Consider the following 14,324-nt stretch of genomic DNA (forward strand, 5'->3'; position numbering starts at 1 on the left):
TGGTTTCCCTCTCCTGAAGTCTACGTTGGTCCACAATGTGCCAAACCAGCTAAAAAGTACATTTATTTAAAAAAAAACACAAAAACTAAACCCTCCTACCTACACAATGTCCATATCCCTCCATCTTCATGTGTCTATCTAAATGACTTCTTAAAAGCCTCTAATGTATTTGCCTCCACCACTCGAGTTTAAAAAAACTTACCCCTCACATCCCCTTTGAACCTAACCCCCTCTCACCTTCGGTGTGGAAACGTCCAATACTCTGGTGCTTGACACTGCTAACCTGGGGAACAGATACTCCCTGTCCACTCTATCTGATGACTAAGACATCCGTCCATCTTGAAGGAGGGTGGCAGTGGAGTGACCATTCCAGGGTACAGGGTGGAGGGTTTCGAGATCCTGAGATGCCCCAGTCGTCAAGATCCCCCTCTCGGCCTCACCGGCGGAATCCGAAGCTTATGAAGCGATACGTTTGTCACCGGCTCGGCCGCAGGATCTGCCGGGAGGACGTTCAGTGACGTCCAGCCGCCTTTGGGGCTCCGCTCCGGATCTGCTGTCTGGGTTTTACTCCCGTAGCCTCCGTCTCTCCCGAGGCAGTGAGGCTACTCTATCGTAATCTTATAAACCTCCACCGCCTCAGAGAAAACTACCCAAGTTGGGTATCCAGCCTCTCGTGATAGTCCAGGCTCTCAACACCAGGCAGCGTCTTGGTAGACCTCTCTTGCACCCTCTCCAAAGCCTCCACAGCCTTCCTAGAACTGGAAGCAATGCTCCAGATAAAAGACTACCTGTAAGGCTCTTGATATTAAGAAGAAAAGTTAGAAAGGATGGGTTAGACAGAATAAAACTCAAAAAAAATTTAAATATTAGCTTTATTTGTCCAGTGTATGCATGGAATTAAATCAACAAAGGATGCGTAGTGGGCAGCCTGCAATTGTCACTAAGCTTCCAGTGCCAATATAACATGCCCAGAATTCAACTCACCCTAACCTGTACGTTTTTGGAACGTAGGAGGAGACCCACGCGGTCACAGGGAGAACGTGCAAACTCCTCGCGGGCAGCGGCGGGAATGGAGCTGCGGATGCTGGTCTCTGGCTCTGCAAAAGTGGTTGTGCTAGCCGTGCCGTCTGAGAGTACAGGTCAGGCACAGAAGTAATCTCCCTCGGCACAGTTCGATCACACACTCTCGGGGCACAGGTTACAGAGTAAAGCCCCCTCTATGCTCTTCCATCACTGAGCTGACACAGAACGAGCTAGATACGCAGAAAAAAAATGCACAGTGCACGTTCATCTCTGTGTCACTGTCACTCCCTCTCCCTCCCTCCCACGCTCTTTCCCTCTCCCTCCTCTCCCTCCCACGCTCTTTCCCTCTCCCTCCTCTCTCTCTCCCTCCCACATTCTTTCCCTCCTCTCCCTCCCACACTCTTTCCCTCTTCCCTCCTGTCCCCCTCCTCTCTGTCTCTCTCCTTCCCATGCTCTTTCCCTCTCCCTCCTCTCTTTCCCTCTCCCTCCTCTCCCCCTCCTCTCTCTCTCTCCCTCCCACGCTCTTTCCATCTCCCTCCTCTCTGTTTCTCTCCCTCCCACGCTCTTTCCCTCTCCCTCCTCTTCCCCTCCTCTCTGTCTCTCTCCCTCCCACACTCTTTCCCTCTCCCTCTGCCTCCCGCTCCTTTTTCTATCTCCCTCTCTCCCCCTCCCTCTCTGTCCCCCTCACTCTTTCTCCCCTTCCTCTCTCCCTCCATCCCTCTTTCTCCCCCCTCCTCTCTCTCTCCCACCTTTCTTCCTCCCTCTTTCTCTCCCCTTCTCTCTCTATCTCCCTATCTTTCCCTCCCTCTCTCCCTCCATCCCTTTCTCTCCCTTCTCCCTCCCTCCCATCTTTCTCCCACCCACCCTCTCTCCGTTCCCCTCTGTCTCTCTTCCTCCCTCTTTCTCTCTATCTGTCTCCCTCCCTGTCTCTCCCCCTCACTCCCTCCAACCCTGTCTGTCTCTCTCTCCCCTCTCCCTCTCCCCCCTCTCTCTCCCCCCTCTCTCTCTCTCTCCCTCCCTCTCTCACTCTCTCTCTGTCTCTGTCTCTTTCTCTCACACACACTAGAAAGAGGATGAATGAAACAAGCAAGAAGGAAGGACAGATCCAGCGTAGAGCTCCCTGTTGGCACTGGCAACTGCTGGCACGGCGAGGTGAAAGACTTTGAACATGTTCCCCGAACAATTACGCAAAGCCAGAGACGTAGTCAAGGTAACTGGGAGTTGGTGGATTTATAAAAGATTTCCGTGATAACCTGTCTGTGGAAATGGAGACTGAGAGAGGGGGAAGAGATTTCGGAGATGGACTAAGGGCGGGATGGAAGTGGGATATTGACCGTCTCAGGAGGCAGCGTCGGAGTTGGGCAGTGTTATAAGTTTACCAGACTTCCATGCAGCTAGCAAGTAGGCAAAGTTGGAACCCATGCCCGCAGCTGCACCTTTGGTCAAGAGAACGTTGAAGGAGCTGGAAGAGAAACTATTCATGGGGAAGTACCAGTTCTTCCAGACAGAGGACCTTCCTGATGGGGGACTGGACACCCATGGTGAAAACGAGATGGTCAGGGCCAAGGAACTGGAAGTTGTTGAAGTGGCGGGGGGGGGGGGGGGGTGGTCGTGCGAAGTGTCACGGAGGTAGGCAGGAAGGGGCCTGAAATCGTGGACGCTGGAGTCAATGGGCCTACCATGGATCTTGATGAAGGGCAGGAGATCCATGAGGTTGGAGTCAGAAGATAGGAGATCTCCAGAGGTGATGATGGGGGAGACAGTGGCCCAATGCTTAGGGTTAAGGTGAAGAATTTTGGAGAATGTGTGGAAAGTTGGGGGCAGGAAGTCCATCGTTCACGAACAGCAGTGCCACGGCTAGACAGCTGATAAAGGCATCTAGCACGAGGGTCTTCAGTGCCCAAGGCATCGAGTACAACACTTGGACAAGTTATTGACGAGGCCACGCTCAGAGGACCGCGTACGGTTTTGGTCACCCTGCTATCGGAAAGATGCAGTTAACTGGCACGGAGAAGGTTTATGAGGACGTTGCCAGGAGCAGAGGGCCCGAGTTATAGGGAGGGGTAGGCCAGCCGAGATCTTTTATCCCTTGGAGCATGAGAGGAGACGTTTAGAATTCTGAGAGTGGGGAGGCGGATGAAAGAAAAATGAGAGTGAGTTGGATTGATCTTGGAAAAGGCAAAAGAACGGTCCGAAGATTATTATCGCTGACATGGGTAATGAAATTTGTTCTTTTGCAGCAGCAGGTCATAAAAGTGACTACAAATTACAAAAATAATTGTATTTAAAAAATAAATAATGCAAAGCGAGTGAGATGGTGTTCGCAGCTTTTTAGAAAGTTTCCGCCCACATGACTTTAGAAATTCCCTACTGATGAAGGCCAACGCACCGTGCGCCTTCTTAACCACGGAGTCAACCTGCGCAGCTGTCCCTAAGATGGTCTCGTATCTCTGCCTTGACGGTGGTAGTGAGCAGGGGAGGTAAGAGGACATGTCCTGCATGGTGAGTGAGGGTCCCTCGTGCTGGAAGCTGCCTTCTTGGAGCCGTCCTTGATGCCGGGTTACCCACAGCCCTCTAATTTTCTAAGTTCCATGGAATCTCCAGGAATCTCTTTAAAGACCCTATTGTATCCACCTCCACCACAGCCGCTGGCAGCCCATTCCACACACTCACCACCCTCTGAGTAAAAAACTTACCCCTGACATCTCCTCTGTACCTACTCCCCAGCACCTTAAACCTGTGCCCTCTCGTGCTAGCTATTTCAGCCCTGGGAAAAAGCCTCTGACTATCCACACGATCAATGCCTCTCATCATCTTGTACACCTCTATCAGGTCACCTCTCATCCTCCGTCGCTCCAAGGAGAAAAGGCTGAGTTCACTCAACCTACTCTCATAAGGCATGCTCCCCAATCCAGGCAACATCCTTGTAAATCTCCTCTGCACCCTTTCTATGGCTTCCACATCCTTCCTGTAGTGAGGCGACCAGAACTGAGCTCAGTACTCCAAGTGGGGTCTGACCAGGGTCCTATATAGCTGCAACATTACCTCTCAGCTCCTAAATTCAATTCCACGATTGATGAAGGCCAACACACCGTACGCCTTCTTAACCACGGAGTCAACCTGCGCAGCTGTCCCGAAGATGGTCTCGTATCTCTGCCTTGACGGTGGTAGTGAGCAGGGGAGGTAAGAGGACATGTCCTGCCTGGTGAGTGAGGGTCCCTCGTGCTGGAAGCTGCCTTTGGGAGCCGGCCTCGATGTCGGGGAGACCTGTGTCCCTGATGGAGCTGGCTGAGTTTACAACACACCGCAGCTTCGTCCGATCCTCTGCACCGGCACCTCCGTGCCAGTCCGGGACGCCGCCAGTCGGGATGCTCTCCACGGTACACCTGTAGGAATTCCCCAGAGTCTTTGGTGACGTGGCGAATCCCCTCAGACTCCAACTCCGAATGAAATAGGGCTGCTCTTCAGAAATGCATCAATACGTTGGGCCCAGGAATTGAATTGAGTTGACTTCATTTCTTGCATCCTTCACAGACATGAGGAGGACAAGTCCCTCCGTTACATCTTCATCGAAATGTGCGATGTGCAATCACAGTAATTTATAATAAATAGAACAGTCAGCGTAATATAGAGTACACTCAAATCAGCGTGAGTTCATCAGTCTGATGGCCTGGTGGGAGAAGCTGTCCCGGAGCCTGTTGGTCCTGGCTTTTATGCTGCGGTACCGTTTCCCGGATGGTAGCAGCTGGAACAGTTTGTGGTTGGGAGACTCGGGTCCCCAATGATCCTATGGGCCCTTTTTACACACCTGTCTCTGTAGATGTCCTGAGTAGTGGGAAGTTCACATCTACAGATGCACTGGGCTGTCTGCACCACTCTCTGCAGAGTCCTGCGATTGAGGGAGGTACGGTTCCTGTACCAGGCAGTGATGCAGCCGGTCAGGATGCTCTCAATCGCGCCCCTGTAGAAAGTCCTTAGGTTCAGGTGGGATGGTGGAAATGTATGTATGGAACCGGAGCAGATAGCAGAGGTACCTAATGAGTATCTTGCTTCAGTATTCACTACGGAAAAGGATCCTGGCAATTGCAGGGATGACTTACAGTGGATTGAAAAGCTTGAGCATATAGATATTAAGGAAAAGGATGTGCTGGAACTTTTAGAAAGCATCAAGTTGGATAAGTCTCCAGGACCGGATGAAATGTACCCCAGGCTGCTGTGGGAGGCGAGGGAGGAGATTGCTGAGCCTCCGGCGATGATTTTGCATCGTCAATGAGGATGGGAGAGTTTCCATTTGGAGGGATGCAGATGTTGTTCCCTTATTCAAGAAAGGGAGTACAGATAGCCCAGGAAATTATAGACCAGTGAGTCTTGCTTCAGTGGTTGGCAAGTTGATGGAAAAGATCCCAAGAGGCAGGATTTATGAACATTTGGAGAGGTCTAATATGATTAGGAATAGCCAGCATGGCTTTGCCAAGGGCAGGTCGTGCATTACGAGCCTGATTGAATTTCTTGAGGATGTGACTAAACACATTGATGAAGGTAGAGCAGTAGATGTCGTGTATATGGATTTCAGCAAGGCATTTGATAAGGTTCCCCACGCAAGCCTTATTGAGAAAGTCATCCCTCGTTGGCGTGTTTTCACAATCTCCTCTTCCTGAAGTCCACAGTCAGTTCCTTGGCCCTACTGACGTCCCAACACCACTCAGCCAGCTGATCTATCTCGCTCCTGTACGCCTCCCCGTCACCACGTTGCCTGGCCCTTCTCGGTATTTCCAAACCTCTTCTGTCTCTCGGTCTCAGGACTTCCACCTCGAGAGGGCGAGTTTGCCCCAAGGACTTCGGTACGCATGTCCGAATCTGGTGAGAGCCAAGCAGATGGAAGCTTCTCCGCAAACTTGCTTCTATCCGTTTAATAGGTCGGGTTCAGCAGGACGTCTGGAGAGAGAGTGTATCGACCGGCTGCATCGCGATGCCCTGGGATGGGAAAATCCGACTAAAAGGGCCCAGTCCATCCCGGGTAAAGCCCTCCGCACCACTGAGCTTGCCTGCGTGGAGCGGTGTCCACCATCGGGGACGCCCAGGCTCTCTTATCGCCGTCGCCATCAGGCAGAAGGCGCAGGACTCGCCCCAGCAGGGGCGTCAGGAACAGTCGCTACCCCTCGGCCAGAACTGGCCCCATCACCGAACCGTTCCCGCAACCTACAGACTCCCCCTCAATGACCCTTCACCTCACGCTCTCCATATTTATTATTCTTGTTCCTTTTGTTCCGTATTTGCAGAGTTGGTTGTCTTCTGCTCTCCCTGTTCGGTGCAATCTTTCATCGATTCTGTTACGGTTATCGGATTTACTGAGGATGCTCGCAAAGGAGCAAACTTCAGGGTTGTATCCGTACTTGGATAATAAATTTGCTTTGGAGGTTGATTATTCAGCGGGCCATTTAGAGCTCAACTGGTCCAGACAGAACTGGGTAAACTGAATCGGTACTGGGACCATCGAGTGCAACTTTATGTAGCACCCTTGGAGTTTGGACCATAAGATAGAGGAGCTGATGTAGGCCATTCGGCCCAACAGACCTGCTCCGCCATTCAAGGCCTTGGTGAGACCGCACCTGGAGTATTGTGTGCAGTTCTGGTCCCCTAATCTGAGGAAAGACATTCTTGCCATGGAGGGAGTACAGAGAAGGTTCACCAGATTGATTCCTGGGATGGCAGGACTTTCATATGAAGAAAGACTGGATCGACTAGGCTTATACTCGCTGGTATTTAGAAGATTGAGGGGGGATCTTATTGAAACATATAAAATTCTGAAGGGATTGGACAGGCTAGATGCAGGAAGATTGTTTCCGATGTTGGGGAAGTCCAGAACGAGGGGTCACAGTTTAGGGATAAAGGGGAAGCCTTTTAGGACCGAGATGAGGAAAAACTTCTTCACACAGAGAGTGGTGAATCTGTGGAATTCTCTGCCACAGGAAACAGTTGAGGCCGGTTCATTGGTTATATTTAAGAGGAAGTTAGATATGGCCCTTGTGGCTAGAGGGATCAGGGGGTATGGAGAGAAAGCAGGTACAGGGTTCTGGGTTCGATGATCAGCCATGATCATACTGAATGGCGGTGCATGCTCGAAGGGCTGAATGGCCTACTCCTGCCCCTATTTTCTATGTTTCTATGATTCAATCATGGGCTGATCCAATTCTTCCAGTCATTCCCACTTTCCTGCCTTCTCCCCAGACCCTTTGATGCCCCGGCTAATCATGAACCTATCTATCTCTGCCTTAAATATACCCAATGACATGGCCTCCACAGCCGTCTGCGGCAACAAATTCCACAGATTCACCACCCTCCGACTAAAGGAATTTCTCAGCATCTCTGTTCAAAACTGGGCGTCCTTCAATCCTGAAGTCCTAGACCCCCTACCATGGGAAATAACCGCCATATCTAATCTGTTCAGGCTTTTTAACACTCCGAATGTTTCTATGACATCCCCCCTCATTCTCCTGAACTACAGACACAACACAGACAGACAGACATACTTTATTGATCCCAAGGGAAATTGGGTTTCGTTACAGTCGTTACTAATAATAAATTAATTATTCCAAATGGAAATAAGTCCAGTACCAGCCTATTGGCTCAGGGTGTCTGACACTCTGAGGGAGGAGTTGTAAAGTTTGATGGCCACAGGCAGGAATGACTTCCTATGACGTTCAGTGTTGCATCTCGGTGGAATGAGTCTCTGGCTGAATGTACTCCTGTGCCTAAACAGTACATTCTGGAGTGGATGGGAGACATTGTCCAAGATGGCATGCAACTTGGACAGCATCCAATACAGCCCAAAAGCTGCCAGACGTCCCTCATACAGCGAACCCTCTCTCATTCCAGGAATCATTCTCGTGAATCTTCTCCAAATCCTCTCCACTGTCAGTTTACTTGTCTGGGGCAACCTGTGCCATGGGCTGAGTACCGGAATTGGGTCGGTATGTCAGAGACGTTGGCCAGGCCGAACGTGGAGCCCTGCGTGCAGTTTTGGTCGCCGGGCTGCAGGAAAGATGGCAGTAAGATTGAAAGAGTGCAGAGGGGAAGTTCCCAGGAGTCGAGGGCCTGGGTTATAGGGGAAGGTTGAATAGGTTGGGACTTTAATCCCTCATTAGGAGAACGGGGGAAGATCTGCTAGAAATATACTAAATCATGAGGGGCATATACTGTACAGGCAGACGTTCTCCCCTGATGTTGGGTGCGACCAGAACGAGATGGTGGTTCCATTGAATGTACAGCATACAGCCTGAAATTCTTACTCTGCACGGACGTCCACAAGAGGGAGGGAAACCATCCCCCCCCCCTTAAAGAGTGAATGACCTGGAAAACAATAGAACCTCAAAGGTGAAATATTTAATGGGAACTTCTTCATTCTGGTTGGTCCGAGCGGATGTGGGTTTGATTGCAGCATTTGAGAGAAATTGGGATAGGCACATCGATGAACGGGATAGGGAGGGCCATGGTCCGGGGCAGGGGGATGCCACCGGGGGTAAGACCTTAAAGGGGACGTCCGGTGGTGTGGTGGCGTCAGCACTGGACTTCAAGGCAAACGGTCCTGAGTTCAAACCCCGGCCTTCTGCACCTTGCCGTGTAGACCCTGTTCTCCGCGAGGAGTCGGACCCGACGACGACAAGGCCCTGAGGCCAATCAGCCCATCGAGTCTGCTCCGCCGTTCCGCCGTGGCCGATCCCGGATCCCACTCAACCCCGTGCGCCTGCCCTCTCGCCCTAACCTCTGATGCCCCGGCCGATCAGGAGACGATCCGCCTTAAGTACAACCACGGGCTTGGCCCCCGCCGCAGTCTGGGGCAGAGAATTCTCCACTATCTGGCCGAGGAAATCCCTCCTGATCTCCGTTTGAAGGTGTTGTAATGTAAAAGTAGGTTGATACCGATCGGGAAGCTGTTGGGAAAGGGGCTGGCTTCGAGCTCAGCAGGTTTTTACTCCCAGTAGGCATTGTATGTAGTTCCTCCACCCAGGCCGCACGAGGTACCTGGAAGCCTCTGTACTGTAAATACCATTTGCCGTCCCAGATAAAGATGTTACCGTGGCCGTAAAATTGCCGAGTTGTCCTTCTTCTGTCAAGTTACCACAGAAGGGGTCGCCCCTCAACTTCGAGGCTGTGCCCTCTAGTTCTGCCCCTCCCCCCCCCCCCCCCACCATCGTCTCCACATCCACCCGACCTAGGTCCTTTCAACATTCGGTAAGTTTCCATGAGATCCCCCCCCGCACTCTTCTAAATTCCGGTGAGTTCAGGCCCGAAGCTGCCAAACGCTTCTCGTGTGTTAACCCCTTCATTCCCGGAATCATCCTCGTGAACCTCCTCTGGACTCTCTCCAATGACAACACATCCTTTCTGAGGTAAGGGGCCCCAAACTGTTGACAATACTCCGAGTGGGGCCTGACTAGTGTCTTATAAAGCCTCAGCATTATCCCCTTGCTTGTATATTAGATTAGATTCAACTTTATTGTCGTCGTGCCGAGTACAGATACAAAGCCAAATGAAATGCAGTTAGCATCGAACCAGAAATGTAAAGAGTAGTGTTATTTACAAAATAACTGCGAATAAAAAGTAAGTGCTACAGCACACAAATATAAAAGTCCTGAGACAGTCCAATATGGGTGCAATACTGCTTAGTGCTGTGATGTGAGGTTCAGCCGGGTCACAGCCTCAGGGAAGAAGCTCTTCCTGAGTCTGCTGGTGCGGGAGTGGAGGCTCCTGTAGCGCCTACCGGATGGGAGGAGAGTGAAAAGTCCATGGTTAGGGTGAGATGCATCCTTGATAATGCTTTTCGCCCTGCCCGGGCAGCGTTTATGGTAGATGTTCTCAAAGGCGGGCGATTGGGTGCCGATAATCTGCTGGGCAGTTTTCACCACCCGCTGGAGTGCTTTGCGGTCCAATTCTCTTCCCTTGAAATAAATGCCAACATTGCATTTGCCTTCTTCACCACAGACTCGACCTGTAAATTAACCTCCTGGGTCCCTCTGCACCTCTGATGCTTGAACGACAGTCTGCACCTTTTACCAAAAGGCATCATCGTACATTTCCCAACTGTATTCCATCTAGAAACATAGAAAACCTACAGCACAATACAGGCCCTTCAGCCCACAAAGTTGTGCTGTTCATGTCCCTACCTCAGAAATTACTAGGCTTTGGACAACAATATGGAGATATCAATGGAAGTGTACCAGTTCACAGAAATGGAGGGAGCTCGGATGGAAAAACTTGATAAAATATTTTATTACACCCTCTCAGAAATCCTGTTATGATAGTAACCTCCCTGTTTGCTGGAGGAATTGTGGAAATCAAAATGCAAATCATTATCATATTTTTTGGGACTGCCCTGTTATCAAAAACTATTGGAGGGGGATACACAATGCCCTACAGGAAATCTTTAAATGTGAAATACCCTTGGAGAGTAAGACTGTATATTTTGGATATATACCTCAAGAATGGTTGAAAAGAGATAAATATTTAATGAATATACTGCTGGTGGCTGGTAAAAAGACCCTTACTAGGAAATGGTTATCACAGGAGAGCCCAACTTTAAATGCATGGATGGAAATTACAATGGACATTTACAAAATGGAGAAGATAACAGCATCTGTTAATCATAAGCTGAAACAATTTGATTCATACTGGGAAAAATGGTTTAACTACATAATGCCTCATAGGCCTGATTTTATTCTCACAAATCAATGAATCTGTTGTAAAAAAAAAGATCACTCCCTACTTGTACATAGTTCTTCCCTTTTGCTTGGTTTTTCTCTCCACTCTTTTCTATAAGTGTGTACCTCAGATAGATACTTTGTGGAGATTTGTGATATATAGGTACAATATCTGAAATACATCTTATGGAAATGTTTGATGATGAACTTCATTACAAAATTAATTACAAAAAAAAGTAATTACTAGGCTATAGCCTTCTATTTTCTAAGCTCCATGTGTTCTATCCAGGAGTCTCTGAAAAGACCCTATTGTATCCGCCTCCACCACCACCGCCGGCAGCCCATTCCACGTACTCACCACTCTCTGAGTAAAAAACTTACCCCTGACATCTCCTCTGTACCTACTCACCAGCACCTTAACCCTGTGTCCTCTTGTGGCAACCATTTCAGCCCCGGGGAAAAAGCCTCTGACTATCCACACGATCAATGCCTCTCGTCATGAAAAACTCACCCCTGCCATCCCCAAGCGACATCTGCCACTTTTTTCCTGCCCATTCTCTTCCAATTTGTCCAAGTCCTGCTGCTGTACGCGTGTGATGGGCCCGTCACTGTGCTGTGGTGGGCAGGCGGGACTAGACAGAGAGACGGGATAGCACAGACTGGACGGGCCGAAGGGCTGCCTCTGCACTGCCGTGCTCGATGACTCCACAACGGACCGACAGAACTTTAATTCTTCAGATTAAGCAGCTGCTGGATGAATTGGAATGTGATTAATTAATGGGTCAAACAGTTTAATTGGGTCAATCGGAGATTGTGTGGATCATCAAAGATTAATTTTTGGTCGAATGAATAGAACTGTTTGATCGATTGAAGTGGGTCAGAGTTTATTCAATGCTCCATTTGGAGATCAATTGACTTGGTCAATCAGCGTTTGGTAGATTTGAATCCAAATGCTTAGCGGGCCAACTGAGTGTTCCTTTGGAGTACTTGTGGTCTAATATCTGTTCAATGCTGCGTATAAATCGGATATTTATTGCCGAATAGCTGGTGGATCAATTTGTTTTGGTCGTTTGAACACAGATGATTGATCGATTGGATTTGAGGTCAGAGCTTGATTAGTCGGTAGTCAATCGGAATTAATTTTAGTAGATCCCTGATTAATTTGTTTGACGGCGTTAGGCGGGTTCCGAGAGCCCAGCGGAACCCGAGGGTCGACGGCGCTTTTCCAGCTCGGGGCCCACTGGAGTTCGGAGTTCGATTCTGGTGCCGTCCGTGAGGAGTTTGTACGTTCTCCCCGTGACCGCGTGGGTTTCCTCCGGGCGCTCCGGTTTCCTCCCACGGCCCAAAAGACTCACCGGTCAGTAGGTTGATTGGTCATTGGAAATTGTCCCGTGATCAGGCGAGGGTTAAATAGATGGGTTGCTGGGTGGTGCAAATAACCTTTTTTTTAAAATCAGAATTTATTTATCTCTTCTGGGTAGCCTCTAACCTGATGGCACGAACATCGGTGTCTCGAACTCGCGGTAATTGCGGTAGGAGTTGGGATGTGATGTTAAAATTGTACAAAATATTGGTGAGGCCGGATTTGGAGTATTGTGTACAGTTCTGGTCACCAAATTATAGGAAAGATGTCAACAAAATAGAGAGAGTACAGAGGAGATTTACTAGAATGGTACCTGGGTTTCAGCAAGTTACAGGGAAAGGTTGAACAAGTTAGGTCTTTATTCTTTGGAGCGTAGAAGGTTGAGGGGGGACTTGATAGAGGTATTTAAAATTATGAGGGGGATAGATAGAGTTGACGTGGATAGGCTTTTTCCATTGAGAGTAGGGGAGATTCAAACGAGGACATGAGTTGAGAGTTAAGGGGTAAAAGTTTAGGGGTAACTTGAGGGGGAATTTCTTTACTCGGAGAGTGGTAGCTGTGTGGAACGAGCTTCCAGTAGAAGTGGTAGAGGCAGGTTCGATATTGTAATTTAAAGTAAAATTAGATAGGTATATGGACAGGAAAGGAATGGAGGGTTATGGGCTGAGTGCGGGCCGGTGGGACTAGGTGAGAGTAAGCGTTCGGCACGGACTAGAAGGGCCGAGATGGCCTGTTTCCGTGCTGTAATTGGTATATGGTTATGTAATTGTCCCCCCCCCCCGCCTCCTTCACCATTGCCCATTCCCATTTCTCTGTCTCTCACCTCCTCTCCTTCCCTACCCATCATCTCCCTCTGGTAATCCTCCTCCTTCCCTTTCTTCCATGGTCTTCAGTCCTCTCTGAGCAGACTCCCCCTTCTCCAGCCCTGTATCTCACCAGTCAACATCCCAGCTCTTTACTTTACTCCTTACCCCTCCCACTTCCACCTACCGCCTCGTACTTCTTCCTCCCCTCCCCTCCCCTTCTTACTCAGACTTCTCCTTTATTTCCAGTCCTGACGAAGGGTCTCGGCCCAAAATGTCGACTGTTTACTCTTTTCCACAGATGCTGCCTGGCCTGCTGAGCTCCTCCGGTGATGTGTGTGAATTGATTTGGATTCCCAGCATCTGCAGACTTCCTCGTGTCAGAATTTGATCAGATTAATTTAATTTGAGTTTCTTATTTGTCGGCCATTTGTCTGCGGGTCTGTAGGGGCTTGATGAGCCAATCAGAATTCAGCCTGAAGGATCCGATTTTGATGGTAAAATGGAGTTGGTTTGGCGGGTGAGTCGAGGCTTTCAGCATCTGATCAGTCGGCTCTCCTTGGCCATCGGCTCCACGGGGCCAGACGCAAGAGCACATCAGGAACTCGGCAGCCAGGGAGCGTCTGTGGAGAGAAATGGACAGTGGATGTCCTGGGTTGAGATCCTTCATGAGAGAGAGAGAGAGAGAGAGAGAGAGAGAGAGAGAGAGAGAGAGAGAGAGAGAGAGAGAGAGAGAGAGAGAGAGAGATAGATAGATAGATAGATAGATAGATAGAGATATAGATAGATAGAGGGGGAGAGAGAGAGAAAGAGAGAGAGATAGAGATAGAGATAGATAGAGATATAGAGATAGATAGATAGTGATAGAGATATAGAGATAGATAGAGATAGAGATAGATAGATAGATAGATAGATAGAGGGGGAGAGAGAGAGATAGAGATAGATAGAGGTAGAGAGAGATAGATAGAGAGAGAGATAGAGATAGAGATATAGATAGATAGATAGAGATATAGAGATAGATAGATAGAGGGGGAGAGAGAGAGAAAGAGAGAGAGAGAGAGAGAGGTATAGATAGAGATAGAGATAGTAGAGATAGATAGATAGAGATATAGAGATAGATAGAGGGGGAGAGAGAGAAAGAGAGAGAGGGGAGAGAGAGGGGGAGAGAGAATGAGAGAGAAAGGGAAAGAAGGGGAGAGGGGGAGAGAGAGGGGAGAGAGGGGGGAGAGAGAGGGAGAATGGGGGAGAGAGAGGGTGAGAGAGAGAGAGGAGAGGGAGAGAGGGTGATGGAGGGAAAGAGGGAGAGAGACACAGAAAGAGAGGGGGAGAGAGAGGGGGGAGAGAGAGGGAGAATGAGGGGGGAGAGAGAGGGTGAGAGAGAGAGAGAGAGAGAGAGAGGAGAGGGAGAGAGGGTGATGGAGGGAAAGAGGGAGAGAG

Source organism: Hypanus sabinus, chromosome 31, assembly GCF_030144855.1.
Source record: "Hypanus sabinus isolate sHypSab1 chromosome 31, sHypSab1.hap1, whole genome shotgun sequence".
Lineage (NCBI taxonomy): Eukaryota > Metazoa > Chordata > Chondrichthyes > Myliobatiformes > Dasyatidae > Hypanus > Hypanus sabinus.